A 14,201-nucleotide genomic window follows, 5' to 3' on the forward strand; every position below is an offset into this window, starting at 1 on the left:
ATTATTAGTATTAATGTTGTTGTACAAGTGTTATTACTTGTGACATTTCATGGTGATGTGGTCTTATAATTTAAGTCTCATAGGTTTAAAGAAATGATCATAAAGTACACTTTGTTGCTACGAAAGCTCATTTAATTGTTGGTTTAGTGGATGTGAAAGCTTCTTTGATTGTTGAATTAATGGCATAGCTTATGAGCAAGTATAGATTAAATATGTGAATTGGTTTAGTATGCGTCAGAATAATTAGAAGTTACTTTGAATGGGTGAATGATAGCTTGTTTAAGCGTCTAGATGTTTTTAGATGGAGACAAATAGGCTTATTAGTTCTACTCCTAATTTATATAGGTGCCCGTTTCAAAAAAAAAGGAAGGTTGAACTTTAGTTGTGTGATTTTTTTTTGTGACATTTGGTCGTCCAGTGACGCTTACAGGTACGTAAATGCAGTAACTAACCCTTATATGCATTTCACTTTAAGATATTATTGTTTATTGTGATAATATGCATTGTATCGAAACTATGAGGTACTAGCAAGTACACTTTGTATGAAGAGCTATCGATTATGAAATCCTTGTGCCTATAGTTTAGATAATGAGAGTGTTAGTAGAAGGGGGGGGACTATCCCCTTATTTATTTAAGAATTGGTTTATGTCTTACTAGAGGTAGAATGACTCCTTTATAGGAGAATTTCAAATTTTGTTTGAGTTGCTTAGTGGGTTTTGGCGTTCCGCAATCCCAGGGAATTCATTAATAGTAGAAAGTGGGAGTTATTCCCATTTGATAAAGCATTAGATTACGATTAGTTCGCGTGACTCAACTGAATTATGTCCGGTTGATTTAATAGTCCCCTAGGTGAGATCCAACGGGATCACCGCATGGGGGGTATAAGCATACTTTTGTCATTGGGCGCCGGGTGGCAAATACCGCCCCTTGACCGAGGTTTTACCATGCGGGCCTTGCAAACCCCAATATGGTGGCCTCTTCACTGGATTGGTGAAATAGCCCTTAAATTAGCCGCTTAATTAATTGTAAATAATTAAGTGTGATTGGGATTATTGAATCTTAAATATGATAATTTATTTGAACTGAATAAATTTTTCTATTATATTTGGATATCAATCGTATTAATTTTGGGATCAAAGTAATTGTACGATGAAAAATATGGGTGTATAATACACCTCATACTTGATAAATATGTGCAGGAAGCCATATCACTCCTAATTTACCCACCTAAGCCTATGACTCATCTAATATTTCACGAGTAATCTCAAGCAAACATACGCTTAAGTGAAATCTCTATAAAGTTTACAAAGTAAAATATAATGGTTTGTAATTAAAGATTGTTAGAGTTAGGGTTCATTTTGATTTGGGGCTTTGGGATCTGAAGTCCATTAGAAGCTTATCAAGAGTGCTCTAAGGGTTGTTTGCAGAATTAATTGAGGTTTATGAAGATTCAAGATGAAAGCTATCAAGTGAAGGAGGTTGTTCATCCATGTTTTTGAACTTCTTAATTTGTGTATCAATGGTGGTATTTTATTTCAATGGAAATTCAGATTCTGTCTTTTCTGCTCTTTGCTGATTTTGAGCTTCTTCTGGCCATTTCTGGGTTCTAGTGTCTACATAAGATATGTAGAGTTCTGAGTCGTGGTCGCGTAGGTACTTTAATCGTCCCAAAATGCGTTCGTATGAGAGAGTTATGTCCAAAATACTAACAGGCTGTCATGAAAATCGAGAATAAACTTTCTGTTTTACCATTTTCGGGGAAGTTCTGATTATTTTTTATTTCTGGAGTTTTCAGAAGAATTTTAGAACTCTGAGTCGCGGTCACATGGGCACTTAAATCGCCCCAAAATGAGTTCGTATGAGAGAGTTATGTCCAAAATACTAACAGACTATCATGAAAATCGAGAATAGTCAATTATGAGATTAGTTGTTCAAATTGGAATTTTAATTGGGTATTCCTTTAATCAAGAATTTAGGATTATTTTATATTTATTTATTGGTTAATTATGGATGGTATGAATTTGCTGAGTATCATTGATGGCAATGCAAAAATGGAGCTTGAATTTTTATCTATTGGAGTTAGAAATTGATGCACACAAGGTGTTTGTTCAGATGCATCAATGAAGTTATTTAGTTTTTTAATCTGATTTTTGATTGAAGAATTTTCTCATAAAGGTAACCTACAAACATCTAATATCTTTTAAAGCTAATTTAAGTATTTTGATGTTCAATTGATGATGGAAAAATATTAATTTGATTGCTTTGTTTATGTAATAATATTATTAGTATTGTAAAATGATTTTAATAAAAATTAATCATGTTATAAAAATTATATTTGATTAAAAAGTATGTTAATATTGTATTTATTTAAAGAGATTACAAAAGCATGTTTTGTATGTTACTTACTTATAAATTATGAGTCTTAAACTATCGTATTATGAAAATAAAGTATGTTTGTTGATTTCAAAGAAAATCAATTGAATTATTGTTTTGTTTTATATTGAAATATTCGACATTGAAAAATGTCTGTTTTTGGGAATTGGCAACGGATATTTGTATCCGGTTTATTGTGAAATCCTATAGCTTGATAATAGGTAATGGTTATTCGGATCGGTCTCGAGCCCCCGATCCCGTTTCGTTCTTGCAAGAACCGTATTTTCGGTGATGACGATCACTCGTATTCTCAGGATTTAGATCAAGCCTACTTCCTGACGGTCCATATATTTCCACGTTTTAACTGTTGTTACATTATTGTTTTCAATGAGTTTTGAATAAATATGTTTGGTATATAAAGTTTTGTTTGTTTTGCAATGAAAGCATATGTTTCATTTGTCGTATCGTTTCGCTAATGACTTATAAAGTAACAGCCGTATTTTGATTTCGCTATTAACTTTTAAAGTTATAGCCGTATTTTAATTCGTTATGAACTAAAGGTTCATAGCTGTATTTATGTTGATACCAAACGGTCTTTTAAAAGAGTTTGGATTTGGATAAAATAATGTTTATAAATAGTTACCAATTGAACAAGGAATTTGATTGGAGATGTTTGTTAATGACTTGTATATAAATGTAATGGTTTGTTGGATTACTCAACAATTCAATTGTTGACAATCTTCGATGGAGCTTATCCCTTATGGGGGATAGATCCATTTTCAGGTTAGCTGTGATGTGGAGATGATGCCTACTTGTATTGTGTGTTATGTGCGAGGCGAGGAATTCTTTTGAAATACAAATGTAACTTAGATATTTGTAAATTAAATTGTAATAATTTTATAATGTTTGTAAGCAATATTCACATAATTATGTAAAAAGTTTTAAATACTCTGATTTTGGTTTACTGCGGCTATTGAGCTATAGGTTGGATTCAGCCCAGACTTCTATAAGTCTTCCGCTATGCTTTTAGACAATATTATTATATTGTTTACACTGGTTTAGGCTGTTTCAATTGGTATCTCAGTGTGTTATTTTTCCCGAAGGTAGGATCCGATAAGGTCAGCTAGAGGGGGTATGAGCTCATACTTTGCCATGGGCATCGAGTGGTCGATAACGCCCTTGGCCTTATCACTATGCCATGAAGTAGAGAAAAGATCCAATAAAAGAAAGTATATTCATTGATAGAAAGCTTACTCATTGATAGAAAATTTATTAATTGATAGAATAGTTTATGGTAGTGAGAAGTGCGGCTAAGTTAAGTTACCTTAAGGGAGTTACCAATCCCAAAGATAGACTATAACAACACTTACTTTAGGATAGACAAGCTCTATAAGGTCATGTGTTAGGTAGTCTGTTAATGCCTTGGTTGAGTTGATACTACGCACGTTTTACAAGAGTTTATGTTTTGAGAAGAGGAGTGTGAAGACTTGTGTTCTACCCGGAATATATGGTTCGGGTTGGAAAGAACGTAATAAGATTGAGAAGTATAGGTGGGTGATAAACGGTTACCATTTGTGTTTGTGTCTTATGTAATCATCTTATGTTGTTGTATAACACAATGTTATCTAGTAGGTTGGCCTTATTATATTTGATGTTAGATACTGACGTGTGCGTGTTTGTGTTTTTGTTTGATTGTTGATGATATTGCTATGATTGTCCTCCTATGACACATTGGCCTTTGGTCTGATGTTGAGCAGCAGGAGGATCATAGACAAGCATAGCAGGTATAAGAGCTTTTTTTGCATTGCATTGCATTGGGGGAGAGTAATGAGGGTGAAGCATAACCTCATGGTTATATGGCCAATCGTGATCAACCAGAGTTGTCACACACTAAATTCTAAAGGAAATCGGTATAAATATTTTCTTTAAACTCATGGTTATATGGCCAATCGTGATCATAATTGTTTTAGTTAGTTAAGGATATAGAACTCATGGTTATATGGCTAATCTAATCTGTATAAAAATTAATTAGGAATTTTCCATTTAGAAATAGTATTAGTGTACATGTGTATATCATTATATTAGGGTTTAGTAGTAAGGTTATTTTGGTTAGTGTGCAACTTTAGGGTTTTTGTATATATAAGTTGTCCATCATTAATGATAAATAAGGATCATAATATCCTACATGGTATCAGATTCCTGTAGGATTTTCTCTCTTTTCTCAACCTTGCAAAAAGGATCCGAGGGTTTTCATTAGCTACCATGATTTGCTCTTTGGTTACCTCCTATTGTGGTTTGTGCGCCACCATCTCTTTGGCTGCCACATGGCATTCCTCTTCTTTCTATGCAACTTCAATGGCCGACAAAGGACAATACTCACTTCTTCCTACCTTAACGTTGTCAAATTTTACAGCTCCTAAACATGGTGGCTGCCTCTTTAATAGTGGTGGAAGGGTTGATGGTAAAACCACATATATTTTCAATTTTGGAAATAAGGGAGTGGGTAATTATTAATGGTTCCTTCTCCTTAACTCCAGCAAACATCCCTGCCAATGCTCCTTGCCATACTATCCTTGAATTAGCCAACAAAATTATTACTAGAACCCCTCATTTCCATACTCGTTGCATCTTCCTTTCTGCTACATTCCATATGGGCCAAAGCCATGGTCCAAGCCCACAGGACCCCATACTGCTGGCATCCTAAGTCTGGGCCCATAATCCTTTGTAGCTTAAACTCCCGCATTGTCCACACAGTCGGGTTATGCTCCGTCACATTTTCCTACATATATTACTGCAATGGTTCACACCATGTCTCTTACTTCTCCGAATGCTACTTGGTACATGGATATTGGTGCCACCAATCATATGACTTTGTCGTTAGGTATATTTATTCGTATTTTAATTTTAGCAGTAAAACTTCTATATTTCTATTGTTGTTTGTAGTGGTGATCAAATTCAAATTCTTGGCCAAGGTCACTCTGTTCTTAGCCCTCCTCATCTTCCCCTAACTCTACAAAGTGTTCTCCATACCTCTCGACTCATTAAAAATCTCTCAGTTTATCGCTTTGCTATTGATAATTATGTATCTGTTCAATTTGATGCTCTTAGGTTTTCTATGAAGGAACTTTTGACGGGGAGATTATCATACGATGTAACAGCTCTAGGGAACTATATCCACTCACCATCAACACTTGTGTATCTTCTTATTCTCCATTTGCTACTCTCTTAGGAACCTTATGGCATGATCGTTTAGGACATCCCTCATTCCATGACTACCTGTGCTCAACATGCTATCTTTAAACCCCGCAATCCGCTCAATCTTTCCTCGGTCACCACTCCATCTCATGTTCCCCGTAATCCTAAATAGGCTCTATTTAACCCTCATTGGAAAGCAGCGATGCAAGATGAATATACTACTTTAATTGATAATGATACGTGGGAATTGGCGCCCAGCCTCTCTAGGGTTAATATTGTTCATTTTATGTGGAGTTTTTGTCATAAAACAAATTATGAAAATTCTTTTGCGAAGTATAAGGCTCATCTTTTAGGTGATGGTAGTTTTGAGTGGGTTGATGTTGATTGTTTGGAGACTTTAAGTTAGGTGGTAAAATCGGCTACTATTCGAGTTGTTTAGAGCCTGGCCTATCTCGATCTTGGGCTATTCATCAGTTGATATGAAAAATGCCTTCTTACACGGTAATTTACGAGAATGTGTATATACACAAACCTATGTGTTTTCGGGACTTACATCGCCCTAATTATGTGTGTCGGCTTTAGTTTTTACATGGTTTGAAACAGGCCCCTCGGGCTTGGTATCAGCGTTTTGCTGATTACGTTTGTTCCATAGGTTTTGTTAACAGTCTGTGTGACCATTCTCTGTTTATTTACACGATGTTTGGATAATAATTTTGGAGAGAAAGAAAAGGAGGGAAGAGGAAGGGAGGGAAGGGAAAAGAAGGGAAGAGAAATTAAAGGGAAACAACTCTTGTTTGTATAGGAGGGAATGAAAGGAAAGGAAAGGAGATGGGAGTTTTCCCTTCAAATCTTTTGAACTTTTGAGAGATTGAAACCTTAACAAAAAGTATCTATCTAATTCTTCCAATTTCCTCCCCTCCAAATCCATTCCCTCCCATTTTGGTATCCAAACAAGGGGTTCTTTCTCTCTCAAAGTCCCTTCATTTTGCTTTCCCTTCATTTCCTTTCATCCAAAGACATCCTTACCGTCGTGGCAAGAGCTTTGTGTTTCTGTTTCTATATATTGATAATACTATGCTAACTGCCTCATCTGAATCTGTTCGACATCATATTATGTCTCATCTGACTGCCTCCTTTACTATTTTTCGGTATTGCTGGCACTCGTACTGTCGATGGGTTGTTCTTGTCGCAGGGTTAATATGTTGCAGATATCATTGAGCGAGTTGGTATGTCGTGCTAGAATCCTTATCACTTACACTCGTCCTCCAGTTTCTGACCTGAATCTTTATCATAATCTCGCTGGTGCTCTTTAGTATCTAACGTACACTCGTCCGGATATTTCGTATGTTGTGTAATAGGTTTGTCTTCTTATACATGATCCTCGGCGGAATCATTTTTCATACCTTGAAATGTATTATCCGGTATGTATAGGGTACTTTGTAATTGGGTATTCATCTTACTACTGCCACTTCGTCTGATTTGGCTTATACCTATGTTGATTGGGCTAGTTGTCCAGATATTAGGCGTTCTACGTCTAGTTATGTGTGTATTTTGGAGATAATTTAATATTCCGGTCAACAAAGTGACAATTTACTTTATCTCGTTCTAGTACTAAGGTCGAGTATCAAGTTGTCGCTAATGTCATAGCAGAGACTTGTTGGCTACGTTATCTTGTCCTAGAGTACTGTCATGTTCCTGAGGAAATTTTGGTCTACTGTGATAATGTTAGTACCATTTATCTTTCGGGTAACCTTATACAGCACCAGCGCACTAAACATATTGAGTTAGTTTTCAATTTATCCGTGAGAAGGTGGCTTGCGGTCAAGTCCGGGTGTTACATGTCCTTTGTGACTTTAATATTGCAAATATTTTTACTAAGGGTCTACCCCGAGACATATTTGGTGAGTTTCGATACAATTTCAGTGTCGGGTCTCCTCCCGCGTCAATTGAGGGGTGTATTAGTGTACATATTGTAAGTATGATACATACAAGGGGTGTTCAAAATCGGATATCGAGTCGACCCGGTTCCGAAAAACTGGAAACCTGATTTTTCGGATACTTAAAATTCTGTTCCGGATCCGATCCGGTTTAACCAAGTACCCGATTTAAACCGGATCGGATACCGGATACCCGGTTTTGTTAAAAACTTTTGTTTTTTCCTTATTTCTTTTAACATTTTTTTTAAATAATTCAAATACTAAATTGGGTTTTTGCATAATTGAATTACCCAATTGTAATTATTAGCAAATGATTAATTAATTTGAATTGATTATAAGCATATAATTTTTAAAAATTTTTTAGTCAACCTTAAAGATTGATTCAAGCAAAAGATAAACACAAGAGGCTTTACTTAAATTAATCACTATAACAATTAACAAGTCTAATCAAGAACAAAATCAAAGAAAATAATAACTTTAATTGATAATCGATAATTTCATAAATTCCCAACAAAATGAAAACTTTTATGTTCTAATTAGTGTTACAATCAACAACAATTAAGTTTGAATTAAATCAAAGCTTTTGATATTCCAATTACATGAATTAATCATTAAAACAAGTGTAATCAAGAACAAAATCAAAGAAAGAAACTTTAATCATCAATTTCATAAATTCATCACAAAATCAAAACTTTTTGCTGCAATTAGTAATTAGTATCATAATCAATTAGCAAAGTAGGTAAAGATCTACAAACAAAATTGTACAATAATCCACAACCCAATATCGCCAAGTACAACAATGACACACCATTTGATTTTTCATTCTACCATATTTTAACTGAAGATTACCAGCTAAACCAGTGCGAAAATGGAGAAAACCGCGAACTAAATAAATCTCTGTGACAAAATCGAAAATGGCAAAAAAAAAAATTAAATAAGTACCAAAAAATAAATTTAGGTTTGTTTCGGATTAAGTAGATCTGGAGAAGAAGAAGAAGAATGGTGATGAACTAAAAGAATGGTGATGAACTAAAAGAAACTTACCCAATTAAAACGGTGAAGAAGAATGGCAGTGGTCTGGATTCTTGTCGACGTCTCATCGTGAATGGTGAATAAGAAGCAAGATGACGGGAGCAAGAATGAAGAAGATGGGAGTCTGCTTGAAGAAGAAGATGGGAGTCTGCTTGAAGAAGAAGATTCAAGAAGAAGCAAGATGAGTAGAATGTAGATGACGGCCAGCAAGAATGAAGACAGTGATTTCCAAAGGCCCAAGGTAGATTTAGCCAATTTAGGGTTTTCAAACTTTTCAAAATAAATTAAAAAAAAAATACAAACCGGATACCGGGTACCCGGTTTCCCAAAATTCGTGATCCGTATCCGACCCGAATACCCGGTTTTAAAACCGAGTACCCGACTCGAATTATCCGAATTTGGTAAATCGGGTAATTTACCCGATTTTAAAAATCGAATACCGGGTATTTCGAATCGGGTTTTCCAAACCGTATATTTTTAAAAACCCCTAATACATACGTAATGTATCATTATATTACAGTTTAGTAGTAAAGTCATTTTGGTAATTGTACAGCGTTAGGGTTTATGTATACATACATTTCCCATCATTCATGATAATCAAGGATCATATTATTATAGAAGTAGATCAAAATCATTAAAATACAAACAATAAAAGAAACTTTTCAAGAAACTTGTATCCTCAATCTATTTGAGTATAAGGAGCCATAAGGTTATGGACCAAAAAATTTTGGTAATCAGCCATTATAATGAAATCCAAAATACAAGTAGCCGATTGTAAAAAAAAAAAACAAAAAAAAAATCATACAAAAATCAATGAAATATGAATTTACACTTATACAAAACATTTTTTTAGAAAAAATAATTTAAATTGACTCAATTGAGACCATCTCACGGTGAGACAATCTCAAAAAAAAAAATGAAAAAAAATTCTGTTACCATACCTTTCCCACATCCCATTAAGAAAAAAAAGGCCCTGATTAGTTTTTTAAGCCTTTAGTTCATAAAACTCAAAAATGAAAGTGGGTTATGAAAATTGATTTAATGAAAAATGATTTTTTGGAGAAACTGAAAGTACAACATATGAATTAATTAATGTATGATAGATTGGTTTGTAAAGAGTAATTTCTCATTCAATCATAAAAATTTGATATTTGGTGAGTTTAAAAAGAGTGACGTTTTCATTGCAGTTTGAAAATAGAAGTATAGCAGGCTCAAAAAAAAAAAAAAAAAAGTATCCTTTCAACAAAAAGAAATGTCATGACCTTAGAGAGTTCGGAAAAACTGACATTTTCATTTTACTTAAGAAAATTAATTTAAAGTGTTTGAAAAAAAATAATGTTCTTATTCAATGAAAAGAACAATTATTGCCTTTGTGAGTTCGAAAAGAATAAAATTTTCAATCATGTCAGAAAATTGATGTTGGGTGGGTTTGTAAAGAATGAGATTCTCATTCAAAGTTAATAGTTAGGACTCTATTATAAATACAGGTAATAAAATTTAGATCAAATATACAAATATAGACAAGAAAAGAAATTATTTCAATAAACTTGTTTTTATCAAATCATCAAAAATCACTTTAATAATACTTATATTATTTGATTAATATTAAACAATTCTTATATGAGACTCTTGCACTATAATAGGTCAAAAGAGGCTCAATTAAATAACAACTAGATAGATTCCCGTGCCAAGCACGGTTTATGATTTATTTAAATAAAACTTATTAATCCTATATGTGTAATTAAGTTATTCTATGACTCTTAACTTCTTAAGTATATTGAAACTATAAATTGGTTAGTTTTAAAAACTAAAAAAGTATTACAATTACTCTATTTGATTGAGATACATATTATTAATATATTACTATATAAAACATAATCATAAAATTATGCACCAAATAATATAGATTATAAGTACTTATATCAAATATAATAGAAAATTTCTACACATAAAAAATAATAGAAAAGTAATTTAAATGTTTTATGTCTTTGAAAAACCTTAAAATAAGTTTTAAGCCTAAAGAACATATTTTTTACTATAATGATTAACATATAACTTAATTTATGTATTTATGTATTATATAACTTGTCAAATATAGGTGAAATTTATTTCACCGATATCTTATCATAATTACTAATTACTACATTATTTACTTAAATATTTAATGTGTAATCTATTTAATTTATGCAGGTTTTTTAATATAGCCATGTAAGTAATATACAGGATTATCTATAAAAAACTTTCAAAATTATTTTCTTTTCTTAATTTATTACAAATTTATTTTAATGAAAATTAGTAATTTACATAAATAATTAATTTGTTATTCGATAATTATCCATTGTAATTAGAAGATATTACTTTCTGCATTCCATATTAGTTGCAACATTAGGTAAAATGACACTATTCATTCATTACTCTTAATTTGTGATTAGTTTTTAATCTATAAGTTAAAACACAGTCATTTGAGATTTCGTTTGATTCATCTCATTGCAAAGATTATTAATATCAAATTTATATAATTTTTTATTATACATGTTTAGAGATATTAAGAATTGAATTAGTGCATTGGACTGCGTGAAAAAGCAAACGTTGCAAGTAAATTGGAACGGAGGAAGGACATATTTTAGATGATTGTATATGGTAAAAAATTAGTAAATAAGGTAAAGTTTTAAAATCTTTTGTAACTAATCAATTAAACAAATCTAATTAGAAAAATATTACATATATGTTAAACAATATTTTCCTAATAAGAAAATAAAAAAACGGAAAAATTTTTATTTTAAAGTCAATGTGTCCTAATGATTTCATCATTAGTATATTGTATAGATAGATACCGAGTGTTTACTTAAATGAGAATGAGAAAACAAGTATTTGTTGACGTTGGACATTAAAAAAAATGGTAAAATTAGCATCCGTTTTGGCTGTTGCATTTTTTTCCGCAATTTGTTCTTTTATTTTCTCCCCTTGCGTTTCATTTTACTACTTTTAGCATATAGGAAACGTACGAGGATATAAACAAGTAAAATAAAACGAATAGAAAAGCTACATATTCTCTTATATTTTATAATGTGATTTTTATTAGCTAACTCAAAAATATAAATACGTTAGAATAATTTGTAAATTATGATTTTGAAATTTGGAAACTTTATGAATTAACAACTGTAAAGTTTTTTTTCAAATTACAGCCATTGACTAACAAAATTTTACGAATTTAGACCAATTTACTTAATGACCTGCTCGGTAACCTTTGACCGAACCTCATTAACTTTGACTTTAACTTAAATTGAATAATTTAAGTTAATCACTAACAAACTCTAATTAATCAACCCTTTCCCATTCTCCACCATTTCATCACCCTCTACCCCAACACCTCCACCACAATCCTTCTTCCATGTCAAACTCACTATTTATTTTCTCTCTCCAGCCAAGAGCACCACCTCAACAAATAAATGACAAATTAAATTAATGAATTTAAAGTCAAAGTTAATTAGATTCGGTCAAAGGTCAACTAACATGTCATTTAGAAAATTGGTCAAAATTATCAAAGTTTTGTATGTTGCATAGGTAACTGTAATTCGAAAAAAATAAATTAATAATTTTGCCACTTTAATTTGTAAAGTCCCATAAAATTTTGTAATTGTTGTTTATAAAATATTTCACCGTTTAAATTTTGAAAATGTTGTTTAAATTTATGTTAAAAGTTGATTATACAAAAATACTTTAAAGGTGTCAAATTTCAATTTTAGCTTTGTTTATAAAATAGTTCGTTGTCCCAAAAAAACTGTAACAAGTATAATTTTTCATTCTATTTAGAGTTTGAAAAAATGCTATGTTTGATGCAAGATGATGCAAGAGCAATCGGCTTATTCAAAATCAAATCACATGTCAATCTTTTAACATATGGATATGGTTTATTTTAAGTTTCAAGTATGGTTTTGGACAATATTGTCTACGTAAACTTAAAAAAAAAAAAAAAAAAAAAAAAAAAAAAAAAAAAAAAAATTCTATGTTAATCCAAGATTGTCACATGCTTAACTTGAGAATACAAATAAATGGTACAAAAGAGCAAGGGTGGCATCAATATGCAATGTTGGTCCAGAATATTAATTTTTATTTTTATTTTTGAGCTTTTGGGGCTGATTTTCATTATCATAAGGGGGGATGAATTTAGTTTCTAGAAATCAGCAAGTTCATTGTATTTTCTAGAAGAATTTTGATACATGAACTCTAATTAATTCATGAATTTGTTGACCAACAAAGGGGGATGTATTGACTGAAATAGGGGATGTATTGACTGAAATAGGGGATGTATTTGAAAGCTTCTAGAATCTTGTATTCACCCTATATAAAGGAATGTATTGTAATCAAAAAAAGGCAGATTTTGTTTCAGAATATAAACCTTGAGTTTTATGCATTGCTTTTTCTTCTTGTGTTTGTCCAAAGAAATAGTAATTTCAATTATCACTTTGAGTTTGTCTTGAGTGTTAATTCTTAGGGGAGATTGAGTGTGTCTTGTCTCTAGCCTAAAACCCCAAATCATTGAGTTTGTTCTTGTGATTTGGCTCTTATCAATATTCTTCTACTATTCTTTCTTATCTACTCTTTTAAATCAAAAACTTTTAAATCTAAGTGTGTTCTTCCTAATCACACTTACATCATTTGGTATCAGAGCTTTTTGTGGATCGAAAGGGTGTTTAAAAAAAAATGGGCACTTGTGGAGATTTGGCGGAAATGTTGCGATTTATTACTAAAAAATTGAACAACTTCGGTAAAAGATGTTTTATATGTAAAGATAAAAGTCATCTTACTTGTAAATGTCCTTTCAAATCTATTTTACCTTCCAAATGTTCCATTATGGAGGAAGAAGAGAAAATGTATAAGTCCCTTGTCCTAGAGAAAGAAGATCATGTAGATGAAGAAATACTCCGAGAGGAACTTGTAATTAAACTTGGGGAGAAGAGCCATGAAAATGTTTTTTATCAAACAAAAGTTGAAGAGTCCATAGAGTTGAACATATCTTGCTTCAAAGTTTCCAATGATAAAAATGAGGAGCCAATTGAAGAAAAGCAAGTTAAACTCATAGAAAATATTGGAATAAAACAACCAAATACCTATTTTAACAATCATTTTAATTTACGTAGTTTTTATTTGGTGCAAGAAAAACTAAAAAATCTCATCGATGAAAGGTGTGTTAAATTTGAGTATATTTTTGAAGAAAAGGAGTTGATTAGAGGAAATATACATATTGAAGCTTGTCAGATTGAACTTGTGTTTTTAGGAATAACCGAATTCGAGGTCGAATTCTTTTGGAAGAAAAGGAGAATGATGCAAGATGATGCAAGAGCAATCGGCTTATTCAAAATCAAATCACATGTCAATCTTTTTAACATATGGATATGGTTTATTTTAAGTTTCAAGTATGGTTTTGGACAATATTGTCTTCGTAAACTTAAAAAAAAAAATTATATGTTAATCCAAGATTGTCACATGCTTAACTTGAGAATACAAATAAATGGTACAAAAGAGCAAGGGTGGCATCAATATGCAATGTTGGTCCAGAATATTAATTTTTATTTTTATTTTTGAGCTTTTGGGGCTGATTTTCATTATCATAAGGAGGGATGAATTTAGTTTCTAGAAATCAGCAAGTTCATTGTATTTGCT

The sequence above is a fragment of the Amaranthus tricolor genome, chromosome 8, assembly GCF_026212465.1.
Source record: "Amaranthus tricolor cultivar Red isolate AtriRed21 chromosome 8, ASM2621246v1, whole genome shotgun sequence".
NCBI classification, from domain to species: domain Eukaryota; kingdom Viridiplantae; phylum Streptophyta; class Magnoliopsida; order Caryophyllales; family Amaranthaceae; genus Amaranthus; species Amaranthus tricolor.